The 18,889-nt window shown below is 41.3% G+C and overlaps 1 long non-coding RNA gene across 1 annotated transcript; it reads left to right on the forward strand.

Moving 5' to 3' along the window:
• The first annotated feature begins 15 nt into the window (after positions 1-15).
• LOC139791355 (uncharacterized) lies at positions 16-17,706 on the forward strand. Its single transcript, XR_011723896.1, has 4 exons — positions 16-1,003; positions 4,020-4,136; positions 13,117-13,194; positions 17,468-17,706. It is a non-coding gene; the product is annotated as an uncharacterized lncRNA (long non-coding RNA).
• The last annotated feature ends 1,183 nt before the right edge of the window (positions 17,707-18,889 follow it).

An 18,889-nucleotide genomic window follows, 5' to 3' on the forward strand; every position in this document is an offset into this window, starting at 1 on the left:
CCGGAGGATCCCCGGCGGCGAGAGGCGAGGAAGGCACCCCTGGACTTGGCGGGTGGGACCCCGCAGCTGCACCCCGAGCCGGTGGGGGAGGTGTTTTGGCCGTGATGGCGGCCCGGGGACGCCGGCGAGGCAGGTGCGGGAGCGAGCCCCGTCCGCTTCTGGAGGTAGAGAGGCAGCTCCAGCCAGAACCGCGCTGACCTGACTGGTTATTGCGGGATAAACTGAGGAGGGAAGTGTCAGAGCGAACACCGAGCATCCTTTAACGCCGCTCCCAGGTGAAAAATTTGGCCTAAGAGTGGCTGAAAACGCCCGAAGAGCCCATGGGTGCTCCTTCCCGAGGGTGGCAGGCAGCCTGCTCGCTTCCACCCATGGCCTGGGTGCTCTGAACTCTGGCAGAAGTCCGGCATCAGGACATCACAGCTGTGAGGAGACACATGAAGCGTGAGGGCGTGAATGAATGCTCGAAGAAGCTGCATCCTGTCAATGGCCCAGCACCGCCCTCATTAGGTTTGCAATTGCCTGGATATATTTTGCTTTTTATTTTTGGGAAAATACAATCTTCAGTCTTTCAAATATATTTCGGTTGAAAGCATCCGTCTGACTATACAGAAATGTGTACTTGTCAAATGATTGCTCCAAGATCAAGAGATACCATACTGGCATTTTTTAGTGTGTGTTGTGCAGTGGCCCTCCTGGACTGGTCCTTTAGCCACAGGACCTCATGTGGAGGCTTCAGAATCTCCTATCTATCCACCCCAAATGACAGAAACTTTGGGATTAGCGACTCCTTGTTGCATCATAAATGAAGGAGGCGGTTTCCATTTTGACTGGCCTTGAACCATGGTGTGCAGAAGAGGTCCAGAACCAAGATCCAACTTCAGGAACAGTTGTACTTCCTCCCTTCACTCTGATGCCATGACTGTAGTGTGGATGTGCCCTGCTCACGTCAGAACTGAAGCTGCTAATCTTGTTATCGAGGAACATTTACAGAGCAAGAAGTAAGGTAGGTGGGAGGCAGCTACATGCTGAAGATAAAACCAAATCTACAGAGCTATAAGAGTGGCTTGAACCCATCTTTCACAATGATGAGGATGACAAATAGTGGTGATTAACTCCAGTACCCCACCCTCCATTTCTGACCAGCCACACCTGGGAACAAGGAACTCATTCATCTACACCTCCTTTAACATAATCCTCTGGAGGCTGAGAAGCATGAGACAAGGATCTGTATTACTGGTGCTCTCTACGTGGCACTGCTGTGCACAGCCTCTTCCTTATTTCCCTCACAGAGAAACCATTTCACATACAGCAGTATTGTGCATTGGAGGAATGCACAAAACTCCATCTGTAAGGAAGATTACAGTCAACGTGAACTGTTACACATTAAACCACTAATGTAAATGCACATGGCCTGACCTATCTCCCAATCTGTAGTAGCTACTTGATATCCCAAGTGCCATGAGAAATGCCTATGACATTCCACTCCTACTCCTCAGTGAGAGGCAACCCACACCTTTCACAAGCTATTTGGGATGTGTGTCTGAATCAACATCTCCCCACATTCAATGCTTACCTGTGGCCACCTGTAGAGACCCAGAGCACTCCATCCCAGACCAGATCCTGCTCTGGCAGTACTTCTGGCTGACACTTGCTTGGACACCTTCCTTGTATGAGCAGAATGTGCTCTCTCCTACAAGAAGTGGAGATGGTGTCATCTTACCAATACAACTCATATGTTCTGTCTGTTTATTACAGCAAGGGCATGAGTTAGTTTATAAAACTGTTTACATAGCAGCAGGAGGGCAGTAAATACTGTAAATTGTTAACAATTGAATCATCTCCTACAAAACTACAGCATGTAAATACACAGAACAGCTGACTGAAAAGTCTGCAGAGTCCAAGTCATACTTTAAAATCTAGGTGCCAAAATATTTTTAAATGTTTCAATAATACATCTTCTGCATGACAGTGAAATAAAGTTCCACTCTCCATCCAAAATCTCCATGTTTCTTTATCAGTATACAACAGTATCAATAATATCAATGGCACATTACTATCAGTACCTCCACGCTGCAAATTTTAACTAGATTCTAGCAGTAGATACTTATTTAAAGGTAAATGCTGACCTTCAGGAAATGTTACCTTCTGTCTCATCTTCAAAAGACTGGTGTTCTCAGAAAACTGCCTGTTCTTCCACTGGGTGAAAAGGTGTTCTTCTGGGAGTTAGCAGCCATATTTCTGTTGACCTCATTGGACTAGGATTTGAAATTGTATCTTAATACCTCTTCTACCTTTCTTTCCTGATTCCAAGTATGTGGGGTGTTTATGGATTTCTGTAAGTTCTTAGAATCTATGAATGGCATTTGCCTTTCTATTGCTCACATCTCTTACTGCAACTCTAGCAACTAATGGAACCCTGTCTCTCTTCAACTTACTATTGTATACCAAAAGCATTTAGAAATCATGAGTCACATCTGAAAGAAATATGATCCTCTTGTAAAACTCCCAGTGTTGCAAATGTTAGTCTTTCTCTTACCTTTTAATTTTTGAACCTTAAAGTGTGCTCAGATCACATTCACGTTCTCTTAGGAATGTGATGTTAATGTGAATTAGTGAAGAGTAGGAATTTTCCTTTTTAATGAAAGTGGAGATTGATCACAGAACTGCAGGCACTGGTTGCTCCAGGCACAGTTACTCTTAAGACAGTGTACACAGGAAGAAATCATTATGAAAACAAACGGTGTTAATTTATTTTTAAAGATAATTACCCTAGTTTATCCATTTGTTTCAAATACTAAGTAACAAACATCAAATAAATTTCTGCTTATAAAACTGAACTGGGCTTTTATCTAAGCAACCTAATTTTTAAATATTACAGTTGCTGCTGCTAGTTCTGTGAGAACAGACTGACTTGCAGGTCCCCCTTCTAAATTCTTATTTCCCTCCTTACAACTTCCGTGGGAGTTTCCTTAGTGAGAGTGAGTACGTGTTTGTTCAAGTTAACAGTGGGGTAACAGTACTAGTACATAACATTTGTTTCTGTATTGATCATTCTGAATGTGAGCCTGAGCATTTTGCTGATACATCTTTTGCTGATACATCTCTGGCTGATAACACTTTTCTTTCCTAGGGGCATCCTAGTAATGCTCAATAGGTTTATGTCATCTCTTGCTTTTGCATTGCTGCTTTTTTGTGGCTAAGACATGGGCACCCACAAAGTATCTAGTGCTCACACTTCCCACATGGTGCTGGACTGTTTGCATATTGCAGCAGCACGAGTACAGTGTGGTGGATACCCCCTGTCCCACAAAAAGGCCACGTGTTGCCAGACTGCAGTTCCTGCCAAAGTGTTCCACAGTAGTTCCACTCCCACAAAGTGTGTGGTGACCTGCTGTGAATGTGCAGTTCTTGTCACTGGAAGTGAACCCTCTTAGTTTATAAGTCAGAGACTTCATAGGACAACAAAATCCCCTCCTGCAATTATACCTTGCCTTTTTTATAACTGAAACTGATCAATAGAATAGTGGGTTCTCAACTCATTGCTCATCCCTGTTCAGTTCATGTAATTCCTGTCTCACTTTATAATGTCTGTATTCCTGGGCACTGGTGGTTTTAATGGGATTGTGGGAGGCATTCCTGCTGCCTCTTTATTTTGAAAAGAATATCCACAAAGCAGAGCTCCAAATCCTTAAGTCTGGCTTTAAAAACTGTATTTATTTCTTTTAAAAGGACAGTTTATATACCTATGAGCTTTTTACTAATATTTGCTGTATACGTTCAGTTCTTTCCTCAGGAACTGGAATGGCCAGGTGTATTTATGTTAAAAACTGAGCCCAAACTGTCCAGCTCCCCAGGAACTTACTGCATGCCACCTACTGAAAGACATTTCATGACAAAGTGTGGCAAAGAAACAATAAGGAAAAAAAGCTAATAGGAAAAAAAAAAACCGACACAACAGCTTTAGAAATAAAGCAAATAAATAATAGTGGCTAAAAGCTGATGTGTACTATGGTTGCCAGTTTTTATTTTCCAGAGTCTTGGGAATGCAGCAGAACAACTGTAGTTACAGAGAGGCAGATGTATGAAATCATGAATGCAGATGAATGGTTGAGAGGCACATCCTGAAGTTACTCAGAGTGAGTGGATAAAGTACTCATAAGTAGGACTAACAAAATGTCACTCAGCTGTTGGTCGCTAAAACCTTCTTGCTCTGTTATCTTATGTCTCAGTAATTGTTGCTGGAAGACTGCTGCAAGCTGTAATAGACAGTTCTGAGTGGGTGACAAATCAGTGGTGTTATTCATTCTCTAAAGTACTGCAGTAGATTACATCCGGAGTGTTTTGTTCAAATTTGAAAAGGAAAAAGTGAAGCTGATCTTGGTAGTCAGGCAGAGTGTTGGCTCACTGCTCTTAACATACAGAAACTCGGGCTAGAGAAAACACACATTTGGCACCCAGGGTTGGCAATGGTATTTCTACATATGAATACCTTACCAGCACTGTTGTGGCCAAGAGTCATAGCAATACACTATTCTGGATTTTGAGCATCTACTAGGTATCCCTTGCAAGTATTTTCAAGGTCTAAAGAATGATAAAAAACAGAGATTCACCTTTAATCACAGGAGAACACTGGGAAGAGATCCCATCTGCCTGAAATCCACAGACCTTGGGAATATGGAGATGCCTCATTTCCTGCATTCCTGTCCCTTTCTTACTTAAGGAAATGCCTGTGAGTACCATGCAGGATGCAGACATACTGAATATATTTTATGAGATTTTTTTTTTTTAAAGTCCAAAACAACCTGTAATATGGGTGTAGACATGGCAGTCTTGCCTGGGACCTGCTAGTGTTTGGCAGGAATGTGAAGAGTGGTATAGATGTAGCCACAAAGAACTCACTGTTTACAATTACATCCCTGACTTTGATCCAAGGATAATGTCTTGGAAAATTACCTTTATTTCATCGATCCAATAACGTTTAGAAGAAGAGACATCATTCATGGAACCAAAAAAAAAAAGTTTAAATTTTAAATTTTCATTTAAGGCTAATCATGCAGTGCAAATTGTTCCACAAAGCTCTGTTTTCGGTTTATTCAATGAATAAGCAGAGTGTAAAAACATACAATAGGTAAAAATAATCAATGAAGTTCAGAATATACCCACCATTCTTCTTTCAATCTGTGTCACTTGGCTGCAGCAAAGCACTGAATTCAGTGTGTTACAATGGTTGGTATTACCTTCTATGGTTGTATAGCATTTGGAGACCTGACCCAGTTTCATTGCTCTCTGGTACCTGGCACTGTGTAAACACAAAAGGAGATACTCGCTGTCCCTTGAGTGCACACTTTCCTCCATTGCCTCCCACCTGAACTGCAGGCAAAATGCCTCATCAGGAAGCCAGCAGCCCTTAGAAAATCCCATGTTCCTACAGAAAGCACTTGCACATCTCAGCAGTGCCACAAACACCTCAGTCTCTCAGCTTATTATTGAGCACTGAATCACTCCTCTTGTTAGTTCTCAGTGGTGTGGACCTGGCAAATTCAGAAGATTTCCTTAAGCTGTGTAATTTCCATTGTAAATAACTCCACTCACACAGAAAATTTCTCCTATAGAGGAAGGAAGAAATTCCATAAGAACCACTCATAGACAATGGGAACAAGGTCCCACTGACCAGAAGGACTTCTATTTCCTATGCAAAGTACATGCTGCATTTCTAGAACTTTGCTTTGTTTCATAAACATCAAGTACATTAAGGGAGGATTAGGAACAACCAATTTTTAGCCTACACATAGAGATGTTGTCCACATCTCCATTTACAAGTATCTTGGTCCTACCTCGACCAAAGCTGTGTCACACATCATGGGAGTCTCCAGACACACTCTGGCTGCCTAACACACGTTGTTGTCATCGTTGCACTCAGTTCCCCTCTGCAGGAATGACTCACTGAAAGTTTTTTTTCACCACTTCATAGCTGTGCTCCCCAAACTGTGCTGGTTATGGCTTCTGCCCCATTGCTTCAGCTTCTGCTCTGTGGGGTACAGCCTGGCAGCAGGCCCAGCAATGCCACATTCTTCCTTCAGAGGTGCTGAGCTCAGTATGTTTGGTCACCCGGCAGGTAGTATGGGTGGAGTATGACAGAATTGACCAGATTTTTTCCCCTTTTGAAAGGTGTGTAAAGTGCCTGCCTGCTACTCAGAAGAAGGTGGCTATGACCTCAATGAACATTTCCCCCCTACTACTACTACTCTTAGGTTGACCCAAATGTAAGCAAAGTAAGGCGTAAGCAAAGTAAGGTGTTCTTCAGAGCCAGGCCACTTGTTGACACTGCTGAGCATCTTTGTTAGAAAATGGAGGTAGGGATGCCAAGAAACTGATGCCCTGTCCCCACAGTAATGTCCTCCAGTTATGGGGCCTTTTCCTATTAACACTGCACGATGATTACAGGCCAGAGATCTGCTTCTACTCTTCTCTGTCAGACTTTGAATGATGGCTGGATCCTTCAAGTCCAAGTTGTACCATGCAGTATCCTGTCCAAAGATGTTATTTATTTTCTCAGACCAGAGACACATCTGACAAACCACTCTTAATTATTGTACCTGACCTGAAAAAAAAGGTGGCCTTCACCTTGCTGAACTTGCATTAGAACTGCAGTCCCTTTACTGTAAACTGTTGGACCAGCTCCAATATAACTTCTGGGAAATCCTCACAGCAGCAAAACCCCTGCATAACCAGACAAGACCAATGCTTTCTGCCAGCTCTGCAGCTCATTACTTCATGCCTCTGTGTTGAGTTGGGCTGGAACACCAAAAGAAACACATAGATATGAAACAGGGAGACACGGTAGGAATAGTATCAAAAAGGAAGTAAGAAACGTAAAATGAACAGAAGAAAGCAGAAGGAACAGCAGAAAGTAGTAATAGCAGGATACAAAACAAATTAAAAGCCAAATACTGAAATGACTGATTGGTACAATGTGAGGCTTCATGGAACAGTGCAGAGCCATTCTCATGAGGGGTCCCAGAGGAAATGTTAGGAGAATCTCTGTGTATGCAGAATGCTGTTGGGAAGAGAGAGGTGTTTTCCTGCTATTTATCCACACTGCATAGGGAGAAATACATGGAGGAAAGAACTCTCCTCTCATCCGAACTATGACTTCATCTGGAGTGCAGACAGGTTTGTTCCAGAAGTCTACAGAAAAGGAAAACAGTATTTGCAAAGCTGAAAACCTGGGGGCCCATAGCACATAGGTAATGTCCCCTCTGAGCAACAGAACAGAGGTTTCTCTAACTTCCCCCTTTCCATCATCTACCCACATAGGTTTCCCCTGACAAAGTTAGTCCTCATGAAAACTTTCTGGGACAAAATAAGCACAGCAGGGAAACTAAAATACTACATAATATAACAGTGCTCTGAACAAAAAAATCTTCCTCTGTAAAAAACCTGTGAGAAAGAATGAACCATCCATACTATGGCCAATGTACTAGTGAAGGTTTTTCAGACAGTTGTTATCTTAAAAGAAAGGCTTAAATTAAACCTTTGCTTCAGTGTTAGCAGAATAAAGAACCCAAGTGACTCACCTAAGGTCATAAAGAAGACTGTAAACTGAGTTAATGTTATGAGGGCACCAGGTGAGAAATGAAGATCCTTATTCTTTGCTCTTGGCTCTGCCACTGGCTTTGTGTGTGGCAAATCACTTCCTTTTCAGGTGATTCAGTTTCTCCCATAGGCAAATGGAAGTAGTGATTCATGTTTGTAAAGTCTTGTAACATTAAGAAAATGTTATAGAAGAGTGAAGTAGGAATTCCATTTCAGTACTCTTCCCAGCCCATCCTTCATCTTTTTCTTGTTGTATTTTTTTCAGAATAACTTTGTTACCATGAATAGTATTTCATAAGAGATAAAAAACCTGTAAACTATATAGAAAAAGCATGTTAATGAATTAGAAACCGAATTACTTCTATTATATACTATAAACAGACAGAAAATGGGCTAAAAGAAAATTACCTGTGTTGCAGTCAGTCAGGCAAAAAATGAATTGCCAGTTCACTACTTAATCTGCAGGAAAATGCAGTATGTGACTGAGTAATTTTAAAAGTTGTCATCAGTAGAAACAAGGTGGGCATGTATTATTAGACCCTTAGATGTATGCTGAAACAGGCAGAGATAGAAGACCTGAATGAGAACATGCTAGAAGGAATATTATAAACCATCTAAAGAATGTGAGGGTGCACAAGTCCATGGGACCTCATGGGATTGATTCATCTGTGGCTCTCAAAGTAACTGGCAGATGAAGTTACAAACCCACAGTCCATCATATTTGAGAAGTCATGACAGTCTGGTGAAGTTCCCACTGACTAGAAAAGGGGAAACATAACCCCCATTTTCAAAAAGGGAAAAAAGGAAGAGCCTGGGAACTACAGGTGGCAGTCAGCATGGTTTCACTAAGGGCAAATCCTGCCTGACAAATGTAGTGGCCTGCTATGACAGGGTCACTGTGCTGATGGACAAAGGGAGAGCAACTGATGTAATCTACTTGGCCTTGTGCAAAGTGTTCGGCACAGTCCCAAATGACATTCTGGTACCTAAACTGGAACCATATGGATTTGATGCATGGACTACTCAGTGGATAAGGAACTGGCTGGATGGTTGCGCTCAGATAGTTGTGGTCAGTGGCTCAATATCAAAATGGAAACTGGTGACAAGTGGTATAGCCCAAGAGTCAATACTCAGACTGGTACTTTTTAACATCTTTGTCAGAGACGTGCACAGTGGAATTGAGTGCATCCTCAGCAAGTTTGCTGAGGACACCAAAATATGTGTTGATGTTGACATGCTGAGGGGAAAGGATGCCATACAGACCCTGACAGACTGGAGAGGTGGGCTTGTGCAGACTGCATGAGGTTACACAAGGCCAAGTGCAAGGTCCTGCAACTGGGCTGGGGCAATCCCAAGGTCAAATACAGGAAGAGGGCAGGTTTAGATTAGACGTTAGAAGGAAATTCCTCACTACATGGGTTGGACACACTGGAACAAGTTGCTGAGAGAAACTGTGGCTGCCCCCTCCCTGGCAGTGTTCAAGGCCAGGTTGGATGGGGCTCTGAGCAACGTGGTCTGGTGGGAGGTGTCCCTGCCCATGCAGGGGCGTTGGAACTGGGTGATCTTTAGGGTCCCTTCTAACCCAAAGCATTCTGTGATTGTATAATTTTCAAGTCAAAAACCTTGTTTGCAGCAGAAACAAGAAAAGATGTAGCAGTTGAGGTGAGGCACTGTAAGAGGACAAAAAAAGAGACCCACAGGTCTTTGTGGGTTGGTACCCAGGGAAAATGAATTAACTTTGCTGCAGGGTTCAAGAAGTTACATGGGGAAGACAGGCAAACCAGAGTTCTTACATGAGCCTTTTGTATTGTATTCATTATCTTGCAAGTATCCGTGTTCAGATGCACATAAGACTATTTTTTAGAAATATTAATCATACACAAATCTAAATTAAATGAATTGGAAAACCATGTAGAAAAATCTAGGAGGGAAACTTTTCCATCTAAGATCTACAATAGGTATTATTAATTACTCGAATGAAAGTTTTCAGTACCATACCTGCCCAACTGCAACCTACTGTACACCTGCAATTTGTTATAAACATATGGAAATCTACAGCAAATTAGTATCTTATATTGACCAAAATGGTGCCTTCCACTTAATTCTTAAATCTACATTTTACATATGCAACTGAACGTACATAATCTAAAAATGATGTTTCAATTTCATTGAGACCCTCTAGCATTGAAAATATTGTGCAATCTTAGTAAAACCGATCTCCAATAGGTCTTAAACATAATTTTGGTTTTGCTCTTACCCAGGCATTTTGCTGGTTCCTTTATCTTAAACTCAAGGAGAACTCCATGCCCATTCTTCAATACATCTGGACCTATTCTGGTCCTCTGAAAGAATATAAATATATGTATGAAGCTGAATTGCTCCATGAAAACTGTATTCTTTCTATTGCTTCCATATATTTTGCATGATGCTCTGACATTTATTTTATATCACTGCCTTGTAATTTGGTTTTAGGGTTTTTTTTATAACATATCTTTGCTTCCCATGGCTTTTTTACTGACTCTCTGGAGCATTTCCTATTTAAATTACCATTTACTGAAGCCATGCTTTAGGACTTAGTACTCCTTGCTCCTTCCCCTAGGAAACATTTTACTATGCACAGTTCAGCATTTTTTATATCGTTTTACATCATTCATATTGACATTGTGTTGGCTGTACAAGTTCTCTCATTCATTCTGTTAACTGCAGAGCCCTTTAAAAACTATCTGCAGTTGTCATTAGGATTTTCTGAAGAACTCACGCCAGACAAAAGTCTCTAAATACATGTAGATAATGTATACATTTTAACGCTCACATTATCCATCTATTGCTCGCAGAATTCATGTTTTACTTTCAACTTTTCCTTAATCTCCTATTACTATTACTATTTCTTTTCCTTTTGACAGCTGGCTATGCTGTAACTTCTGTAATAAATGGATTGCTGAGGGTACATACAAATTCCAGATACTTCATCACTCCCTTCTCTTAATCTGTGTCAGATTTATTAGTTTTAGCATATCCACCCTGCTTCACCTGCTTGATACTCACTGTGGGATTCTCAGTACTACCCGAACTATACAATTCAAGAATGTGCTTTGTGTAAAGAAGGAGAATGTTAACCTATTAATTAACATCCTGCAAGGTTGCTGTTCTCACTCTGCTTCACGTGCTGCCTGTGTAGTTTGGAAGCAAAAAGTCTCTTTTCATTCTCTACAATCTGCCACCTGTGTAAAAATATTTCTGAGTCCTGGCTATTGAGCAAGCCTCCATCTCCAGTAATTAACATGACTAAGAGAAACCCCAGTGCTGAGCTTTCTAAGCAGTTTAGTCCTTTTGTATCTCTTGCAGACACCCACTGTCACTACCTGCCATAGACACATACTTCTCTGGAGTGCCTGCTGCTTTCAGTAAAAAACCAGCACCAGTCTTCTGCAGAGATTTGGAATTCTCTCATTTTCTGAGAATACCCTATTTAAATTAGGTAATTTTCAGATGTGTCATTGAATAAATATGGAAGAACTTTAACAAAATATAAAGGTTTGTAATTATTGTGTTTCATGCCAGGCAGGTCAGATTCTCCTGGGGATTGGATCCCCTCATAGTTTTTTGATTTGCCAACACTCTGTCCTTCTCCATCTCTTAGTGTATTTCTTCTCTTTGATTTCTTCCCTGCATGTCAAGAATTGCAGGCATTCAGTTCCTAGGCTCCTTTATCCTTCATTACCAAAGGGACTGAAAAGTCTTTGCTCTCAGTCCAGGTGTTTTGGTTCTCTGTACCCACTCCCACATGAAACCCATCCTTAGTCTGCTCCATGCTGAGGCAGCAGAAAGTCCACAGAGATTTTATTCCCTCATTTGCATGAAATTGGGCTTAGCAGACACAATAAACTTTATCCTTCAGAAAACAGTGGCACATGAATGGCCTTGGGAAGAGAGAAATTAAAATTTCTGTGGCAGAAAATAATCTTTTGGTGAAGCAGAATTCCAAATCTAGAGAATGAAAAAAAGCCCTAATTGTAAGTTCATAATTTTCATGGTGTAGTTCTCTGTTGTTTCAGATCATCTCAGCTTGTTATTTTTTTCATCCACCTGTCCTTATTTGTAGCTGGATATACTTCCCTTATTTCTAAATGATGTGTTACAGTGTCCCTTGTGTTGAGACAGGTCAGAATACCTTTGCCTACTTGTCATGTAAGCAGAGCTGACACACATCCTACCCTCCTCCAACACATGGATTTTGAATGGGGCTTCTAAAAATCACTCCTGTCAGGTTTCCCATGCATATGCTTCCCTCTCTCTGGGTGCACAGTAAGGAAAGCAACAACATTAAGGAATCCAATGGAGTTTGTTGCAAGGGGAAATGTAGCTGTATTCCTTTTTTTCTGTAAAAACAGGGTCAATAAGCTGTGTTCTGTAAAAAAAAGATGTGCTAGGGAAGGAAGGGTGGACAAATGAGCAGCTCCTCACAGTGTCATAGTCATTGACACCACCTAAACCCACACACATGAAATGCAGGGTCTTGGTGTCACTCCCACTCCCAAAATGACCAATGCTTGGTGTTCTGCTCTGGAATGGGGACCTGGGGCCATGCCTCAGCAGCAGCTCCAGAGTGGTCCCAGGAAGATGGGGGTGTAAAAAAAAAAAAAAAAAAAAAAAAAAAAAAAAAAAAAAAAAAAAAGAGAGAAAGAAATCCTGGCCCTTTTTACCACTGCCCTTATTTAGACTACGATAGCATCCCATGTGCCTGACTCATATTGTACTGAAACTTTGAACAGAGAATCTGGATCCCTGCCCTGCCCCTCCTTGTTCTTCTGTTTCCTTGCCAGTTCCAGTATGGGGAAGATTTGATCTGGGAGATGAATTGGGCCTTGCTCCCCTTTCTTTAGCACTGTTCAAAGTATTGTGTAGCTTCTCATATAGCACGTCTGGATCCAGCTTTGAATAGTGTACAAAGGCAGCAGGAGAATGCAATTGAATGGCTGTGCTTCAAAAATCACATGATTTTTGGATTATTTTGTTCTCCCATGCAGTTTGATGCCAGTGGGAAACATATGGCCCAGGGTGATTTTTTCCCACTTTACAATTCACATATTCTTTACCATATGTGAGACATTCTTTCATTCTATGGCATCCATAATCCCTCCCATGTCTGTTCTTCCCTACCACAGGACAGACAATATAAATTTTATCTTTATGTTCCTAAGGCACTGTCACTCTGATGGTTTTTTTTTCAGACATCCACTATGGTTTTTGAAGAATGTTTCAAACAGGTTTTGATATGCTTTTTGATTACTGAGAAACTGTAGTAATATCTTTAGCTTTAATTTTGATTCTGCAAGTGCTAAAAACTTCCTTGCTAGGCAAATCACAGCCCACTTGATCAGCTATCAAAGCAGCTTGCATGATCCCTTAGTCGCAGAATTGGAGCTTTTAATCTCCAGTGTATGACATATGCATCAAAGGCTTTGTGGGCAGCAACATTCAGCAACAAATCATTTTCTCATACATTTCATTCTTTTTCAGTGAGCAACATTTATCACATCTGCCCACTACCTCCTCAATTAATTGTCAATGTTAAACTCTCTGAAGCTGATGTTTCAGGTAAGTAGCTTTCATAAAAGAGTTTACTTCCTTTGGTATAATGCAGGAATGATTGTAAAGGATTAATTTCTGCCAGTTGTTTTTCATATTTTCTGTCATTTCTAAGGTAAAAACTTAATTGCATCCACTTGTCTCTCCTCCTTTCCTTTTATGTTTTTTTTTACTTTGCTTAGATCTTCTAGCTTTCTTTTTAAAACTCCACTAAATTCAGTGTTGCTTAGTGTAAAATTATGTTCACTGAAGAGGAAAAAAATAGATCCTAGTGCCTCCTCAGAAAGTCTGAGATGATTTGTCCCAAACAGATGTAAGCAACTGAGACTGCTGAAAAAGAGCTCAAAGAGAGTTTCTTTATGCTGAAGCAGGATAATGAACAATACTGGCAACCTTAGAGGGTCCTGAATCTGACACAGACTGGGTTACTACTGTTTGCATCTTGTAAATGATTGATTTTCTCTCTGAGAAGGTGTAATAATGGACTCAAATTTCCCCTGTATTTGGGGACATCTGGGGAAAGGGTTCTTTTTTTCACGTCATTCTCTTACATGTAATAATGCATGGGGACAGACTACACTTTTCTCAGGGACAGAACATTTAAAGGATTTCTCTTTTTTCCTGCTCTACTACTAACTACTTGCAATAATATATTAAAAACGCTTTGAAACCAACAATTATCAGTCAAAATCTGTAGAAATAAACTACTGAGTTCAGTGACATTGGTAGCTGCATAGACTTTGTTTCCATAGGAACCCAGGCTAAAAATAAAACAATGCTCTCAATGGTGTGGCCTCAGCTGGAATCCCACCGATAGCACTTGCCAATGGATCTCCCAAAAAAGTATTGCAAAGGTAGCAGGTAACTAGAGAAGGGGAAAAAGAATGAGCAAGAACATGGAAGAGATCAGGTACAAAGAGAAAGGAAGGATGTGCAGTAGAGGGACACAGCAAACAGCTTCAGTCATTATAAGATTCAGAGCACTAAGCAGTGGAAAGCAGAAGGATGAGGCTCTCCTTTGTCTGAAAAAAAAAACAAGGGAGATAAAAAGAAGGCAAATCAAAACTAGGAGATTTCCCCTTTGAGCCTTCCAATGGCCAGTTAGACTCTGGGATTCATTGTGTCTGAGAACATAGTTCATACTTCAGTGCGACTCAGATGAATAAATTCCACTTTTAAGTCCAGTTGTTAACCTTATAAATAGGAAAGGTCCCATGAATTATGTTAATACTAAACAAGTGTAACTATTTTACTATGTTCTTCTGTCGTTCTAAGGACATGATATATATATTTTTCAATGAAAAATTTTATACTCAAGATTTGAGAAAACGGAAACAATACACTTGCATGAAGATGGAATACACTTGCATGGAAATGATTTATAAAAATGCAATAAACATCAAGAAATGGCCAGCTTTTCTTTTTTAAAATTACTTTGCTCTGATAGTTTTGAAATTATGATGATAATTTTGAAATATTCACACCTTTCAGTCAAACAAAATCAGTTTCAGAAATGTAACTTGCAGTTTGAAGCAAAACTGGAAGTCATGCAGCCTAGAAAAAGGTGGGGCTGACACCTTTGGGCTAATAGCACTGAGCAGTTTGGGGATTAACAGATAAAAAAGCTACTGAACACTGTTCCTGTTGAAATTGGAATCATTACAGTCTAAATTTACTTCAACCTATTAAAATAATGAAAATTACAATAAATACTAATAAAATTGAAGTGGTGCAATTTGGTACTGCAGTTAAAAAAAAAAAAAAAGGGTGTCAGGCAGTGATTTTCATATCCCTCCCTAGATGTATCATCGTTCAAACCATCCATTCATTAATTCATTCCAAGGCTGTCATCAGGGGGATGCTGTCACTTGCAACAAATGTCAGGGCAGGCTACAAAGGCACTATATATGCATTTCTATGGAAGTTGGTGGATCTTGAAGCTGCATTCACAATATGGTTCTGTTTTCACCTGTATTTTCCATTTCATTAAACAAAGAACCACAAAATGTTTGCTTTCCCAAGTATATTCCAAAACTTTAAAAAGTCACTATTATCCCCCAAAATATGTCATGTAAGTCAGGAGAAAGAGACATTTAAATAAGGGAGCATGTAGAACTATAGCAATCTTTTACCTAGATCTTCACGCTGAATACAAGGAGGCAGTATGACTGCAAGCTCTGCAAGCCATATCCTTAGTGAATCTCATCGTGGTACAGTACTATGATACAGAGAAACTGGGGAGAGCAGACACCTCAGTACAACAGGACACCCTCAGCACCAATGCAGGGCTCACTGAAGCCTCGATAGATGTAGTTGGAGAAGAAAGACACAGTGTAAAACACATACAGAGGTGTATACAAGTTAGGATAGTCTGTAGGTACAAATACATACCCACTGAACAGTGTTTCAGTCACTACTATTTATTTATGCAGAAAGTAAGCTGTTTGCTGCTGCATTTTTTTATGCTGGAGTGTTTATAGTGTAACGCCACTGTTTAAGAAGTTATTTTGAGGATGGTGAGACACTGGCACAGGGATGTTGTGGATACCCCCTCTCTGGAATGTTCAGGGCCAGGTTGGATGGGGCTACGAGAAACCTGCTCTGGTGGGAGGTGTCCCTGCCCATGGAAAGTGGGTTGGAAATAGATGATCTTTAAGGTCCCTTCAAACCCAAATCATTCTGTGATTCCATGATTCTGTTGAGTCCATGATTCTATGTTTCAAGGTTAGTGGCAATTGGATTCCCAGCCTTTGTGAGATAATAAGAAAGTCCCCTTGAGTGACAAACAACAGTGAAAATAATTGTATTAAAATATAGAAAATTCTTACCTATATTAAGGTAACCTTTTTCTAAAAGCTTTATGCTCAGATATTATTTTTCCCCACTGCACTTTAGTCACAAACTTAAAATTGCTTGTATATTTTGAAGCATGAAAAAAATAATTTTATGCTTTCTAAAGCCATATCAGTAATAAATATCCAAAATAATTAACAGCTCTTCTCTTGTGTGTATACATATCTCAAACCTCCACATGATACAACTTGATTTGGGCATGGGGGTCTTTCTGAACATCTATTACATGCTGGTCTTTCTACCTGTCTCAGATTATTCAGGAAGGTCCTCGGCAATCCAGTCTGCCGGACACGACTCCTCGGCATCCCACCAGGGGGGAAGCAAGGGGATGCTGCTGCATCCCGCATCCCCCCCGCCCCCGTAACCACCCCCTCCCACCTCCTTCCCTAGGATGCAGTTCCGGATGCGGCCGGAGGAGGGAGACATCGCACCGCGGGCGCCCCTGGGCAGAGCGCTCCCATTCCCCTGTTCCCCCCCCCTCCTCTTTCCCCAGGCGGGCAGGACTTAAATAATAAAAAGTAGTAAATAACCACCCTTATCTAATAAGCCCACCCGTACCTAATAATCATACAGAGGTGGGGTATTTCTGTTATCGACTACCGACGCTGACTCCAGCTTTTGGAGACCAAGTTTCTCCTGCTGGACAGATTACTAGGGAATCACCTGAGGATTTAGGATTACTGTACATATTCCAGCTTGTGTTTGCCTGCAAACGTGTTCCTTGGATAACTTGTGCAAGTCGTTCCTTCCCCATGTCCCAGCTCCCCGCCTGTAAAATACAGTGAGGCTGGGAGGAAGTGTTTAAAAATGTTGAAAGCTGCACAAGGTACCTTATGTGTACCTGCATAGAGAAAGTTTAAATATGGTTTTTTAATGTTATGCTTCATAGTAATAGAATATGTTGGGTTGGACGGACTTTTAAAGGTCACGTAGTCCAATCTCACCATGGTGAGCAGGGTCATCTTCAACTAAATCATCTTGCCCTGTGCAACCTGACCTTGAATGTTTCCACATCTACCACCTCCCTGGGCAACAGAGAAGCAATAATTACAGGTGTTGTATATAGAGAGATAGACACACACAGTATGAAAGTGTGCATGTCTCTCTCTGGTGTGCATGTGTGCTGGTCTGAGAAATTTGAGAACACATCTTCAGCAGCACGAACAGACAGCAATGAGGGAGAGGTACCTACTCCAGGGCAAGAGCAGCCATAGTGAAGTGATCCACTGATGGCAGCAGAGGATTCCTCAGAGAGAGATACAAGAAAACTTACAATATGTCAGCAGGAGGGTGAGATTATTTCATGTCTTGAACCGTAAACCTTTTACTTAAAAAAAAAAAAAAAAAAAAAAAAATCACTGTTATGGGTTTGCCTGTGGTCTTTGCACATGAAAATGAAAAATAATGACACAGCTTGGTATTTTTTCAGGATGTGTAAGCTGACATGGCAAACTCTGCTTGAAACTCTGCCCAGAAAAGCAAGACCAATTTGTTGTTTCCCATGACCTGAAGAATTTTGTTTCAGGCAGTTAATCCAGAGGTAACTTTTGCAATCACTCTAACAGAATGAGATGGAACACAGCGGCAGCCCAGGAAACATTCAGAGGCAGAAAACATCCTCCATCTCCTTCTAAAACAGTATAGACAGAAACCTGAGGTTTTTACTCAGACTTTTCCTATCCAGATTAATTTTAGCTTTTTTTTAAAAAAAAAGGCTTGAATTTTTTATTTTGAAAGAAACCACCAAACTGAGAAAATATTTTTTTCCTTTAAAAGGCATGATTCTGTTCCAACAACTTTTTGAATAGAAAATTCTTTCAACTTTACCAACTTTCTATATTGAGTGAATTCTAATTGCCATGTAAAGAGAAAAATTTCAGTATTTTGCAGTCTCCACTGTTCCTGAGACTTTTGGACAAAAGCAAGGTGAAAGCCTTTTCCCTCTGTAGCACATTGTCACACTCCCAGTGCAGTTCCCTAGAGCTGGGAAGAAGAGCTGGGAGAGCTGTTGCTGCTACACCATCGGATGCCTCACCCTATGTCCTGAGGTGCCAGTCCAGGCAGATGCTTTGCACAGCTGGGCTGGATCCATCTGGGATCTCAACAGCACCCATGTGCCCTTTTGGTGATGTGTCCCCAAACCCTGATTCAAACACTGTGCATACCATGTGGCCACTGTGTGCAAATGTAGTTTCTTCAAGAGGGTATGGATTTTTTCAATGATGCTTTTGTGACTGTGATGGTGCCACCTTGATTGTCAGGGTGCTGATGATGCCCTTAAGGGTTAACACTGGGAAAGGGGTGGGACAGGTGGCACCTCATGGTGCACAGGCACTTCGATTCTGTGGTAGATCTCCTGTGACAGAGGAGGTGTCAGCCATTCACTGTGTCCTAGCACTTGGCACCTTGGGCATGTGCCAGGCTGGGTGACCCTGTGGCAGGTTTCCTGTGATGACAGAGGAGGCATCAGTGACATACTGTGCCCTGTCAGGAAAGCTGGAGAGGGACGTTTCATGAGATTGTCCAGTGATAGGACAAGGGGAAATGCTTTAAACTGAAGAACAGGTTTAGACTGCATCTTAGGAAGAAGTTCTTTGGTATGATGGTAGTGACACTCTGGAACAGATTGCTCAGACCAGTTGTGGATGCTACCTCTCTTGAGCTGTTCAAGGCCAGGCTGGATGGGGCTTTGAGCAACCTTGTCTAGATGAGAGGCATCTCTGCCTGTGGCGGGAGGTTGGAGTAGATGATCCCTAAGGTCCCTTCCAACCTGAGCCATTATACGTTTTATGATGGCACTTGGCACCTCAAGCAGGGCATGTGCTGGCCCTGGTTGTGAGGTACATCAGGA

The sequence above is a fragment of the Heliangelus exortis genome, chromosome 1, assembly GCF_036169615.1.
Source record: "Heliangelus exortis chromosome 1, bHelExo1.hap1, whole genome shotgun sequence".
NCBI classification, from domain to species: Eukaryota; Metazoa; Chordata; class Aves; order Apodiformes; family Trochilidae; genus Heliangelus; species Heliangelus exortis.